Below are 13573 nucleotides of genomic sequence, written 5' to 3'. Positions count from 1 at the left end.
TAATGGTTCCTTCTAAAAATCCCTCCCTTATCCTCTCTCCCTTTCCTATTCCCTTACCCTTTATTCTTTTTTGAATTTAGAAGGCTTAGAGAGAAAGAGAAACAGAAATAATGAGATTCAGAGACTGAGAGAAATAGATATGTATGTATTGATCTTTCTTTAATCTATTCCCAATGAGGGTTCCAGAACTACCAACCCTCCTCCTTCAGCTAATTCTTCTGTGTCAATTCTTTGTCTCACACCTCTTTTTTTTTAATTACTCTTTTTTTTTTAAATGTTTTTTTCTTAAATGGTTTTGCTGTTTAGAATCACATCCTACTCAACTCTATCCCCAATCATTCCTTCAAACTACCTAATTTCTAATGATAATTTTAGACATATGGTTTGCATTTTCAGGTATATAATATAAAAAAGTTGTCTTTATGAAGCCCCTTGCAATTTACTGTATTTCTCTTGGATATTGTATGTCAAATTTTCTATTAAGTTCAGCTCTTTTTGCAACAAAATTCTAAAATCCAAAAAACTATTGAATGCCCCCTTTTTTTCCATTCAGGATTATGCAATTTTCAGCTCCATCCCCAGTTCTTTTGTTCTTCAATATATAGTGTTCCAAAACTTGTGATCTTTTAATGTACCCACAGCTAGATCTTATGTGAATCTAATTGTTGCTCACCCATATTTGAATTTTTTTCCCCCTTGTTAGACATAATATTTTGTCCTTGACCTGGCTAGGGATTTCAGAATTTGGCTATGATATTTCTGTAGGGTTTCTTCCTACGATCTTTCAGGTGGTGATTGGTGGATTTTTTCTATTTCTACTTTCTTCACTTGTTCTAATACTTCAGGACAATTTTCTCTAATTATTTCTAGTATTATTCATCAAAATTCTTTTTTTTAAATCTTTCCTTTCAAGTAATGTGATTATTCTTATGTTTTCTCTTCTTGATCTGTTCTCCAGATCATTTGTTCTTCTTATGAGATTCTTATCTCATATTCTTATGAGAAAAGAAGAGAGGGGAAAAGGAAGGGAAAGGAGGGAATATAATACTTTATATTTTATTTTATTATTTCTTGATCTCTTATAACTTTGCTGGTTTCCCCTTGCCCAATTTCAGATTTCAAGGAATCCTTTTCTTTTTTAAGACTTTGAATCTCTTTTTCTAGTTAACTGACTTTTTTAATAATGTTTTTTCTTGATTGCTACAATTAATCCCTGTTTTATAGTTGAGCAAATAAAGGGAGGGAGAGAGGTGCAATAATTAATCTCTATTTTGTAGTTCTCAATAGAGATTATAGGACTTTTCAAGGGGAAGAATTAGTAAGTATCTGAAACCAGATTTGAATTCAAGTCTTCCTAACTCCAGACCCAGTACTCTATCCTCTATACCACATAACTGTCTCATAAGGCATGAAGTTTTATACTGAATCAGTGGAAGGAGTGCCCACAACCAATTACAAACCTTGAAGTCCCAAACAAGCTAGTCTCCAAACAAGTTATAGAGGATTTACAGATGTCCCTCTATTTTACAGAAGATTGGGTCAACTCATTTTTTTACTATATGTGTTTGCCATCTTTTTCAATCCAAAATTAACTGTTAAGGACCATGCCTAAGTGCACTGTAAGGAACAGGTCAATTCTCCAAGAACCTCCACAGTTGTGAATATCTGAAGGAGTTGCAAAGCAGCCTTTACTGACACAGGTGTTGCTTGTGGACTGGGAAAATAAATTGGAGACAAAAAGAAGAGGAGAGAGGTCAGACAACACAACTGCCTCTCAGTGAGGAGGTCAGAGAACAGCAACTGCCTCTCAGTCTGCTTGAATCACCATCATCAGCTCACAAGAAGAAATAACAATTCCAGGTACGGGTGTCTGGATTCTGGAAACCACAAGAGAAGCAGATAACATATGGCACCCAATGAGGGGCAAGAAGAATCAGCAGCCTTTGAGAGTTTTTCGTCAGTAGGATCCTCCCAGAGTTCCTTGGGTAACCCATGGGGAAAGAAAGGGAGAAAAGACCCAGTAGTCATGTTGAGGGCAGTAGCCCCTTGGTATTCCTTGTTTGATCTCCAACTTCCTTTGGGACTTGGACCTTTGATACAAGATCTGGTCAAACTAGTTTGGGCTATCTGAGATGGCCAGGGTTTTACAGCCCTCATTCTAATCTACTCAGATAGACCAAATGGCATCAGGAAATTCCTTTTTGGGAAGAGACTTCGGTCTGTCCCCAAAAGATAACAAGAGAATCCTTATCTTATTTACATCACTGCATCTGAATGATTGTGCTCTTGTATAAAAGAGAGAACTCAAAAATCTATTCTGCAAAATTGGCCTTGTACCTTACAGCCATTTTGCTCACCGGCTCTCCGTTGTTTCCATTCTAATTAATAAAGACTATGTTTCCATACAGCATTAAGTAGCAAATTCCTTTGCTGCCGAACCCGCCCTTGGTTACTTTGGGGAAGGAAGGAGAGAGAGAAAAGGAACTGACCCATCTCTGTTTAGACCTCAGTTTACTCCTCATCAGTCAGAGTAATTAAATGAGCCAATACATCAAAGGGCCGAGCCAGGAGACTGATGAGAGACTTAAATGCCTATTCTGACTATAGTCCTCTTCTCCATTTGAAAGTTTGCCTCCATGATTTTTCACAAGATTCAACACCTGCTATAGTGCTGTTTGCACTCCCTAGCATGCAGAAACTTACTGACCATGCTATGGGGGGAAAATAATCACCTTTAAAACAAGAAATGGGGAATTGTTAAGGACTATACCTAAATGCACTATAAGGGGCAAATCAATTCCCCGAGAGCTTCCACAACTGTTGAACATCTGAAGGAGTTGCAAAGCAACCTTTACTGACACAGGTGTTGCTTGTGAACTGGGAAAATAAATTGGAGGCAGAGGGAAGAGGAAAGAGGTAAGACAAAGCAAAGGCCTCTAAGTAAGGAAGTCAGAGAACAGAAACTGCTTCCCAGTCTCCTTGAATCACCATTATCCATTCACAAGAAGAGATAACAATTCCAGGTACTGGTGTCTGAATTCTGGAAACCACCAGAGCAGCAGATAACAATTAACCTACTAGGGGAAGAAATCTAGAGATCTAGAAGCTACAGATAAATTATTTGAGCTTCAAAAATTATTATTTCATGGTACACCATCTCCCAGCTCCATGTCTTTGCCTGGGTTATATCCTCCATGCCTAGAATTAAGTCCTCTCTTTAACTCTTTCTGTTAAAATTCCTAGTTTCCTTCGAGGCTCAGTTCAAGCATCATGTTCTACATGCGATCTTCCTATTTCTCTCAAGCTTCCAAGAATCTCCCCCTTCAAAAGTGTCTTGTATCAATTTCAAATATGTCTATTTATATCCACATTGTGACCTCCACCTAGACTAATATCTTTATAAAATAGGTATTGTTTTGTCATATATGCAGTGCCTTAAGCTGTGTAGACACTTACATTCTTGCTAATTGATTGATGTAAAGCAGAACTGGCTGGGTAATAGCACTATCAGAGTATTTTTCCTCTGTATATGATTTATTTTGAGCAAGGCATTATTAGCATTTTGAGTTTATTTTTATTTATTTTATATCAGAAAGTTATGGCTTGCTCTTAACATGCTAAGATGTAAAAGATTTGCTGCCTTGCTGTGTGATCTGAAGATAAATTAAGACTAATCTTTTTCTATTGAATGACATCTCTAACATTACAAGAAAAAGGAATTGGACTCTACTTAAAGGGAAGACCCCAGTGGTAGATACTAGAACTCTGTCATCAGGCCTCTTTTACCAATTACTAAGATGAAGGCCAAGTCCTTGGATGGTACAGTGGATAAAATGCCAGGCTTGAAATCAGGAAGAGTCTTCTCCCTGAATTCAAATCTGGCTTTGGACATTCACATAGCTGGGTGATGCTGGGCAAGTCACTTAACTCTGTTTGCCTCAGTTTCTTCATCTGTAAAAGGAGAAGAAAATGGCAAATGATTTCAGTATCTTTGCCAAGAAAATCCCAAATGGAATTATGAAGAGTCAGATACAATTAAAAACAATTTTAAAAAATAATAAATTAAAAGATGAAGACACAGATGATGTATTTATCAAGTCTGCATATTACACAGAGCAGTGAGTTGAATAATTAATACATTGAATGACATTAAAAATTCTAAAATATCTCTAAGAGAACAACCAAGATAGAAAAGTAAGAGGAAATATTACAGTCCAGCTTCCCCTCAGTTTTCCACAGAAATTTAGAAAATGTATCAGAATGAATTCCAATTAAGAAATCCAGGTTTTAAAAAATCTTTTTTTTTTTTTTTTTTCAGGCCCAGCTCAGCATACAATGATAGAGAGCTCTGCATATTCTAAAGTGGTGCCTAATCAAGAGGATATCATGTAAAGTATACCAAAGAAGGGACTGAATGAGGGCTTGTACCTGTGCACTAAGGCAAGGTAAGTCCCAGATCCAATAGAGAACAGCAACTTGGTATTATGCAGGGAACAGGAATAGGTGCCAACCAGTAGCTCCATCACTCACAATGCAGAGCTGGGTCACAAATTCAGGACAGACAGAGAAAGGGACTTGTCCATAGGGGTGACAGCACAACCTGAAACAAAGAGTAAGAGCACAAGAAAGCAGAAGCTGTGTTTTAGATCCTAGGAGTGATATGGAGTCTTAGAATCAGCCTCCCCATCCAGACTGAAGTCATCAGGGGAGAAGCAAGATAGGGAGATCAATCCAAAGGGCAGCCTACAAAACTGCCTCTTTAAACCAGCAGAGACTTCTAGCTAGCTGGCAATGGTTGAATCATAGCCCAACTAGGAATTGTCAGCAGAATTAATCTAGGCCTTTGTTTGGAGGCATCTGAGGGGAACCAAACCTTGGAATGTGGGCATGTCTACTCATGCCCTGCTAATATGTTGCAGAATACTTATGATGATTGGTAAGTGGGACTTAGAAGGACACCCTAGATGGGGTATGACCTTGAAATATTGTGACATAGAGGTGAAGCTAGATTTTTGAAGACCATGACCAGTAGAAGTCTGGCAAGGTCTACCAAATTGAAGAGGCTTTGAATATGGATCCAAAGATATACCACATCACTCTTGTCAATAAGAAAGTCAAAGTTCAGAGAAACATCACCAAGTTAATTGTGGGACAATGAGTTGTTTACCTATAGCAATTCTCAAAGACCATCTATTAAATTACAAAAAAAAAAAAAAAATTACATCCTACATCACTATAGGAAATACCTACACATATGAAGTGGCAAACACTTGAAAAACTGGTTAAGCAAAACACTGTTTATTTATTTAGGTTTCCAAACCTATCTCTAATCCAATCTCTTTTCTATAGTCTGATACATTTGACAGACGTTTAGAAGATCCTACAGTATTTAATTATTCTTTAAAAACTCCCCATCCATTCACTCATGTCTTTCTTGATTTTTGATTCTTAATTGTTAATACAATGCTCCCAATCATCATTTTGGTAGCAGAAAAATTATTTTTTTCTTTTGAATTCTGGTCAATTTAAATAAATCTTATGATTCAGAATTTTTACAATCAGTGATTTTTGGTTTCTGTTCAGGAGACCAAGAAATTCTATAATCTGCACAAAATGGCTTTGCAATAGTTTCTGAAATAATTTTAAAACTGTAAGAAATATCAAATCTACCTGGTTACCTAGAAAAAAGAAAGGAAAGTCAACAGGTAGGATGTTCCATTGGTATCTACCCAAGAAGGAGGCTCTCTAAAACATCAGGTAGGATTGTTATAACATCTTAGAAGAAGAAAGGAATGAGAATTACATAGAATGAGAAGGTATGAATGGATAGAGATGAAAAGAGGATGGAAAGATTGGTGGGAATATCAATGTTGCTTAGGTAAGTATCCATTTAAGTAACAAATAAGAATTCTCATAAACTTGGAATGAGGGGAGAAAAACTAAAAAGTTCTATAAAATTATTTGTGGAAAATAGACAAATCTGTTCAGACTTAATGATTATTTGAATGATAAAATTGTGGTCTTAAATCATGCGTGGTCTTGGTTTTTTGTCCTACACAACTAGATGTTAGAAGAATATGAATACATCTGTGGTTTCTGGAGAGTCTTTACATTTCCTAATCTGTCATTACCAGTCTAGATTGTTTTCAGTCCCCCAACTTTGTCTTTCCACAATCTTCCCCTTCGTCTTGGGAAAGCAATACAAGCAAATTATTTTCCATCTGATGCTGCTACTGTAACTTTCTCCTCTCTTTTTTCCCCCTTCTAATGAATTCTGTTTCTAATGAATTGCCATTTCTTGGCTTTGATACTCATTTCCTTCCCCAAGACCAGCCCAACCCTAGATTAGTCACCTAGAAAACATGATGCAAGCCTATCTTTTGACACTTGCGCCAAGGAGCATTCAGTTTGCTACCTAAACTTAAAAATTTATTCCTTCTTATGCTAGCATCATAAAAGTTTTTGCCAATCACTGTATAATTGTCAGAATAAATATGAGGATTTAGTTTTGTGGCATACTGGAAAGGAAGATAGATTTGTAATCTAAAGGTCTGGGTATGAGCTCTGCCTTTGTTACTTTAGTAACTATGTCACCTTGATAAATCATTTAATTTCTCCAGACTTCCATGTCTTCGTCTATAAACAAGCTTCTTAAATTATGGTTCATGACCCCTCTTGGGGTCTTATAACTGAATGAGTGTCATGAAATTATGATTTATCGTCAGTAAATGTTTGATTTCCAAACATATGTATATACTTATATACTCCTAGGTCACACAAAAATTTCTCAGGTGAAAACTGGTTACAAGTAGAAAAGATTCAAACCAGGGTTTCCTGTGCTTTGTCTACTACATCATACTACCTATGAGTAGTTTAAAATTCATGGAAGGAAGAGTACTTTATAAAAATTCAAATTTTTATAGCATTATCTTTAACTTGTTGAAAACTAGGGAAGAACCTCTTATCCTTCTATCTTACCAAATTCCTTGGAACACAACACAGTTCTTTGAATATTAAATACTTAAAAAATGCTTTTTGGCTTAAACTAAATGCAATTGTCATAAAGACATTCTCATTATTGATTTGTATTACTCTTTCTTTTACTAAAAATTTCTCTTATCTTTTTAAATTTTATGGTTTCCTTTATTGAGTAAAGAGTTAAAGATGAAAAATTTTACTTTGGGTTTATCAGTTTGACAGAATGAAAGATTGGTGCTTTGTATTATACACCACATTCTATAATGAATTAACATATAATTATTTTTAAACTATTGTGTTATGTGAGAAAAGGACTAAAAATAAAATTAAGAAGTCTTCTTAGCAAAACAGATTGAGTTGTCAAGCTAAATTGCTAAGTGTTGACAAGAAAAAATGAAAAGCAAGAGGCTAGGGGGACAAATAAATCACATAATAAATTTAGAATAGGTAGTAATGGGAATGCATGCTAAGAAGCATGCTGAGCTTTATTTCAGTAGACAAACACTAGTTATTGGACCAGAGATGATGAGACATGTTGAGGAAGTAGCTTCTAGAACAGCTTAACAGAAGATAGACTTCTCCCAGAATTTGAAAAAAAAAACAAAAAACAAAAAAACTGATTAGCCACTAAGTACTCTCAAGCTTAATTTTGGATCCAAAAAAGATGCTGTATTTTTGATGAAAAGACAGCTTTGACATGTAGTCATCAGAAAAAGATAGATTAAAAATTTCAAAAGCCAAAGTTCTAAATCACGGTAAACCTATTTCCTGTCCTTTTTTGGAAATGTTTACTAGACTGGTATATCTTAGAAATTCTAGAAAAACATTTCATCAGGGTTTTAAGAGGATATTTAATGAAGTATTTCATGATATCCTTATGGCTGTCATCTGAGTGTAGATCTGGAATAACACACTCTTAAAAACAGCAGAATTGCAAGTAACCAAAAAAGTGATGAAAAGATGCAGTGTAAAGCTTTTTATGTGGATTGAAAACACACATAATCCAGAAGTTTTGGAAAAAAACATTCTTGAGAACATCTGGGGCAGAAAACGTCTGCCATATGTGATGAGAATAAGAGAGAACAGAGGAATATCTAGAGGGTTGTGATTAAATCTCCAAGAAAGTAAATTTTAGACCTCAAGCTAAAAACAACTGCATTATTTGGATAATATCATCAGATTCCCAAAAGAGCTGGAAAGCTTTGTATAATGAGTCAAAATTTACCAAAATATAGAGATCTGTTAAGTGCTATCTTTAGGTTTAAATGGTAAATTACAAAAGTATAGAATATGATGCTTAAAAAAAACGAGATAAGGAATTTAATTGATTGAAAGTCCCAAATGACTCAACATCTAGGCAAGGAGGGATTAACTTTTTTTCTCCAAAATGAAGAGGGATAATTGACCCATTATACCACACCCTGCACTAGTTCACTGAGGATTATGGAGAAATTATGGCACCTTCAATATCCCATTCATATGATAGCTAGCCTAGTTCAGACATTATCATTTCTCCTCTAAATTTAAACTATCACAACAGCCTTCTCATTAAGATTTCCACTTTCCAGTCAGTTTCTCACTCTCAGATCCATAATCTACCCAGCTGCCAAAATAATCTTCCAAAAAAAGTGTCGGACAATATCAACTCTTCTTCTCTAGAGTCAAGGATACCATATGCCTCTCGGATTAAATTAAAACAAACTCCTAAATTTGACATATTCCAGTTTGCATCTCCATTTGGAGCTCAACAGTCTGCTTGCTCTTCCTTGAGCTCCAGCTTCCTTTCCTGCTTCTATACCTTTGCTTAGGCTGTGCTCCTTGCCTAGAATATACTCCTATCTTTCTCCATACCTCTAAAAGCCCTAATTTGTCAAAGCCCATTTAATACTCCATTTTCCATGGAAAGCCTATAGGTTTTAGCACTCTCTTCATCCTTTCTCTCAAATTATCTATATTTACTTGCTATATGTCCCCAGGAGAATATAAAATCCCCAAAGACTGTCCTAGATGACTCTCATTATCTGAGGTCATATTTTTAACTGCTGAGACTATATCATATTCAAGGTTTTATTAATGCATAATATTTTACCTGTGAAAAATCAAAACAATATTATTAGGACTCATAATAATTTATTTAATGATAATCTTATAATAGTTTTAATAATAATTTTATCTCACTCTCATATTTTGTAATTGTTATATTATTCTTATTTCCTCGATATGAATCTTCAAAGTACATATGCTTTCCATTCAGTTTTTTAAAAAGCCACAAACTGTCAAATAGTTTAATATAACTGAAGATCTTCAAAATGAAAGTGAAGCTGCCCCCATGCAAGTTCAGCTCCCATTCTGAGAGACTCATTTTTCTCAAAAGGAGAACCAATAACCAAAGTAGAAAAAACTTTCATATTCAACATAGTTTTCTGTTATACTTTTTAATTGAATGCCAAAGATAATGGTTTCCTTTGATGGATGGCTACCTGTAACATCATAAATTTTGCATATCAGAAATTTAACAGCTTTTATTTTTGTTTTCTTACAACTTTGTAAAAGTTCCTGCTTCATGCTAAAACATTATTATTATCACCTTTAACTTAAAAGAACCAATGTACCTTTGCTCTTCCCTTAGGTAGGAGGCACCTACCAAAGTTCAAAGACTAACTAAATGCATGGGAAGATCTATCCAGGAGCCAAGCATATATGCCCTAGCCATTTAGCATTCAGAAAAGACTGTTCTTGAACTCCGGTACAAACTGACTGACAAATCAGTCTATAAAACCTTAAAGATCACCTGAATAGCAGGAGGCCTCATTACTGAGGACTAAGAGCAAACACTGATTTTTTTTTTTTTTAACTACATAAAGAGGAGTAATTTAGATTGATTACTTTGCAGCTACATTTCCATGACCTTCCCATATATAAAATTATAACATAATGATTGGAACAATATAAATGGAAAGAATAATAACTCTTAAAAAAGAACCTAAATGCTGAATAATTATAATAACTCTCTCTTGGAAGCCAGAACTTGGCCTTCATTTTTATAGATGTCAGGACTGTCTTTTTGCTAGGCTCTGGCTGATAGAAGTCATTCCATATCTGAATATTTGTTGACTTGCCTCTGTAGAAGAAAGTTCCTCTGCACTCAATAGCTCGCTTGCTCAACTATATTTAGACAAAGAATGCAAAATTCTCCTAATCATATTTAGTTGCAAACTTCACCTCACCCAGCTATGCAAGGATGGTAACTTTCCTAATCACAATGCTGTTTGTCCAAGGAATGGGAAGTTAAATGAATTTAACTCATTTTCTTTTGTTAAGAGAAAGTGCTTTTTAAAAATGTGGTTTGAATCCAACATCATTCTGTTCTCAGGACATAGGAAGATACTACTTACTGATTTGAAAAGATTTTTGTTCAAATAGTGATTGGAGTAAATGGCATCTCAAGTCCTGTCCAAATCTGTGATCCTATATATAAAGAAATGATGGGCAAAATGATAACAGAAAAAAAGAAAAGATGGTGTGGAGCTGAAAGAAAGCTAGGAAAATGTTTATTCATTTATGCATTGATCCATGAATTAAGTAAATATGAATTTAATGCCTACTATTTGCAAAAACTGCCCTAAGTATTATAATTGTCTGCAATAGACTCTATTAATAGAGTCTGCTTGGTGTGATGAATAGAGTGCTGGACTTGGAATAACCTGGTTTCAAGTATCACTTCAGGCCCTTATAAGCAGTGTGACTTTAAGCAAATAAGAGACCCATAGGCACAGTGTACTATAACTTAGAGGCCAGATTTCTGGATCTCTGCTGTTATATATAATTGATGCTACTGAACAGGCTCCCAGAGACTAAATGAAACCTTAGAGACAATCATTGAGTGGGTAGGTTGAACTGTGATTCCTTCCCATTCAATAATGGTCATAAGGATAAAACCACCTGGGTAATGAAAAAAAAAAAAAAAAGACCTTAGGTGTAATGTTCTTGTTTGGTTTTCTGGAGGTCTTTGGGCAGCCTTCATTTCAGCAGATAAATCACCACAATAATAGCCAGATGTTAAAGTCCAAATCTTGTATTATATCCTTCACAATCTAGTTTCCTTGCCTGGGGCCCGGGCTAGTTTTCTTGAGGCCTTTCAGATGGGTCTTGGTCTCAGTGGAAAAATGCAAGAGGCCAGGCCAGCTGATGAACATGGAATGAATCTTTCTCCTTGGCTCCAAGAGCTTGAGCTCCCGCCTCCAGTCCTCTGTCTTCTCTGGCTCTGACTCTGGCTGAGGCTCCCAGTTTATATGCTCTCTTATAATTACATTATCATAGGTGTGAATCTTGTAGAACTATATTAAGTACTAAGCACACATACTGAACTAGAGAACTATTAAGCACTATGCTATACTAGATAACCATTATCTTTATCAATTCCACTGACTTAAAACACCTTGTAAGAATCCTTGTTTCAGACTTCTGCCCCATAACACTTAGATATATTGTCAATCATGATATTGACAATATAGTTAGCTTTTCTTTATAGAATTTTATAGAATAGGATCAATCTTTTCTTTTTTTCTGTTATCATTGCCCATCATTTCTTTATATATAGGATCACAGATTTGGACAGGACCTGAGATGCCATTTATTCCAATCACTATTTGAACAAAAATCTTTTCAAATCGGTAAGTAGTATCTTCCTATGTCCTGAGAACAGAATGATGTTGGATTCAAACCACATTTTTAAAAACACTTTCTCTTAACAAAAGAAAATGAGTTAAAAATTATGCATTTAAGGAAAAGTCTTATTGTTAAGCCAATATGGAAATATAGTTTCTTTTTGTGATTAACAAGCCTTTGCTTGAAGACCTCTAGTAAGAAAGAAAATTCTCTAACTTCTAAGGAGTCCATTCTGCAAGGCTAAGTGGGACATTCCATGGAAAACCTACTGCCATATTAATATTGAATGGTTCCATTTAATTATGTTATTGCAGAGTTCATATACCTTCATTTTCTCCACCAATATGACATATCTTACTGAATGTTTAGATAAGGTATAAATAAATTATCTTTTCAGCATGCTTCTCATCTACCATTAGCAACTTTATTAAAGAAGGAAATAAAGTTAAGGAGTTTGTCCTATATGTTGAAATCCCCAATAACTAAAAGTTCTGGGGATTTCCAACCCTGTTCTGATCTTTCCGCATAAAATTAAATTTCACATAAAATGATTGCTTACAAGCCCAAATACTGTTAAAGAGTATTAAACATACATTTCATCATGTATTAAGTCATGAACATGCTGATACAAAACTAGTAGTATCATAGGAAAATTAGAATCATTTTTTTTTAGAAAGAAGGAAAGATGAAGCCTTTTGTTAGGAAAACAAGACCAGATTACTAGAGATACCATTTTGTCATTGTTTTAAAGTCATGACACTGAAAGGGACTCAGTGATTTCCAGAGGTAATTTGTGATGTTTGCCTTTGCAGCATTCGAGTTCAGCCAATAAATTCAAGGAAGAGAGCTCACGTTCTGTAACTGCCCCCAGAATTATAGAATTAATAGCTCAAATTTGGAACTATGCCCAAAGGACTATCAAACTGTGCATATCCTTTGATCCAGCAGTATTTCTACTGGGCTTGTATCCCAAAGAGATCATAAAGGATCATAAAGATCATAAAGGAGGATTCAGATTAAGGACCCAGAGATGCTTCACTTTGTTCCCTGGGTTTCTTCTCCCCTAACTGCCATACCATCAATTCAACCACCACTTTCCACTGCTACCAAAATCAAATCAATTCTGTCATGTTCCTTCTACTTGTTGTCTCCCCATTTGAAAATCCTTGAGGGTAGTTAGTATTTTTGTTTTTATATTTGTATTTCCAACACTGTCCAATACTTGACAATATTGTGTCAATACTTGACACAATTTGACACAACTTGTGACAATAATTTGACACAAAAGTGCTTAATAAATTTTTTTCATACACATGTAACCCATTAATATGGGACTCTCTGCTCATTGATGGACTATATAATGTTCTTTTCTCTAAAAATATAATCATTCTCTGGAAGCAGCTTTCCTTTCAGTTTAATAACCCCAAATGCAGCCAGGAGTTAAAGTCCAAATCCTTTATTTTCTCCTTCAAGTCTTGTCTCCTTCCTTGGGCCCGGCTAGTTTTCTGGTTTCAACTTGGTTCCTGAGAGCTCTTGTTGCTTGCTCCTTTGTCTCTGCTAGCTTCAGCCTCTCATCTTCCCAATGTCTCCAGCCAGCACAATGGTGGAAGTGGGAATGAATCTTGACTCTGAATCCCCCAAATTTCTTCCAAAGTCCTCTCTGGCCCTGAGAGTTTCTCACTTATATACTGCACACCAATCATTACATCACTAGGAAACCATTATTTGTTGTAGGATTAAATCAGTGCTAAACTAGATTTAACCATTGTCTCTTCAGTTCCACTCAGTACCTTGTTTCAAGTTCTGGCCCATAACATCTCTTTGTAGGGTCAGATCAATCATACTGAACCATGCTAAATTAGATAATTATATCCATTCCAGTGACTTAGCACATTGCAAGAATCTTAACAATAGATATCAATCCCTG

At 35.3% G+C, this 13573-nt stretch overlaps 1 long non-coding RNA gene across 1 annotated transcript in view; it reads right to left on the bottom strand.

Moving 5' to 3' along the window:
* Positions 1–2954: 2954 nt before the first annotated feature.
* The window catches only part of LOC141565506 (uncharacterized), a 64137-nt gene continuing 53518 nt past the window's right edge, over positions 2955–13573 (bottom strand). Inside the window, exons 2-3 of the long non-coding RNA XR_012489041.1 lie at positions 4429–4600; positions 2955–3951 (exon numbers count right to left, since the gene is read on the bottom strand). This is a non-coding gene — a long non-coding RNA (uncharacterized LOC141565506). The remainder of the gene's footprint in view (positions 3952–4428; positions 4601–13573) is intronic.

This window comes from Sminthopsis crassicaudata, chromosome 4, assembly GCF_048593235.1.
Source record: "Sminthopsis crassicaudata isolate SCR6 chromosome 4, ASM4859323v1, whole genome shotgun sequence".
Lineage (NCBI taxonomy): Eukaryota > Metazoa > Chordata > Mammalia > Dasyuromorphia > Dasyuridae > Sminthopsis > Sminthopsis crassicaudata.
The sequence above is the reverse complement of the archived record's forward strand: the minus strand, read 5'-3'. Positions and strand labels throughout refer to the sequence as shown.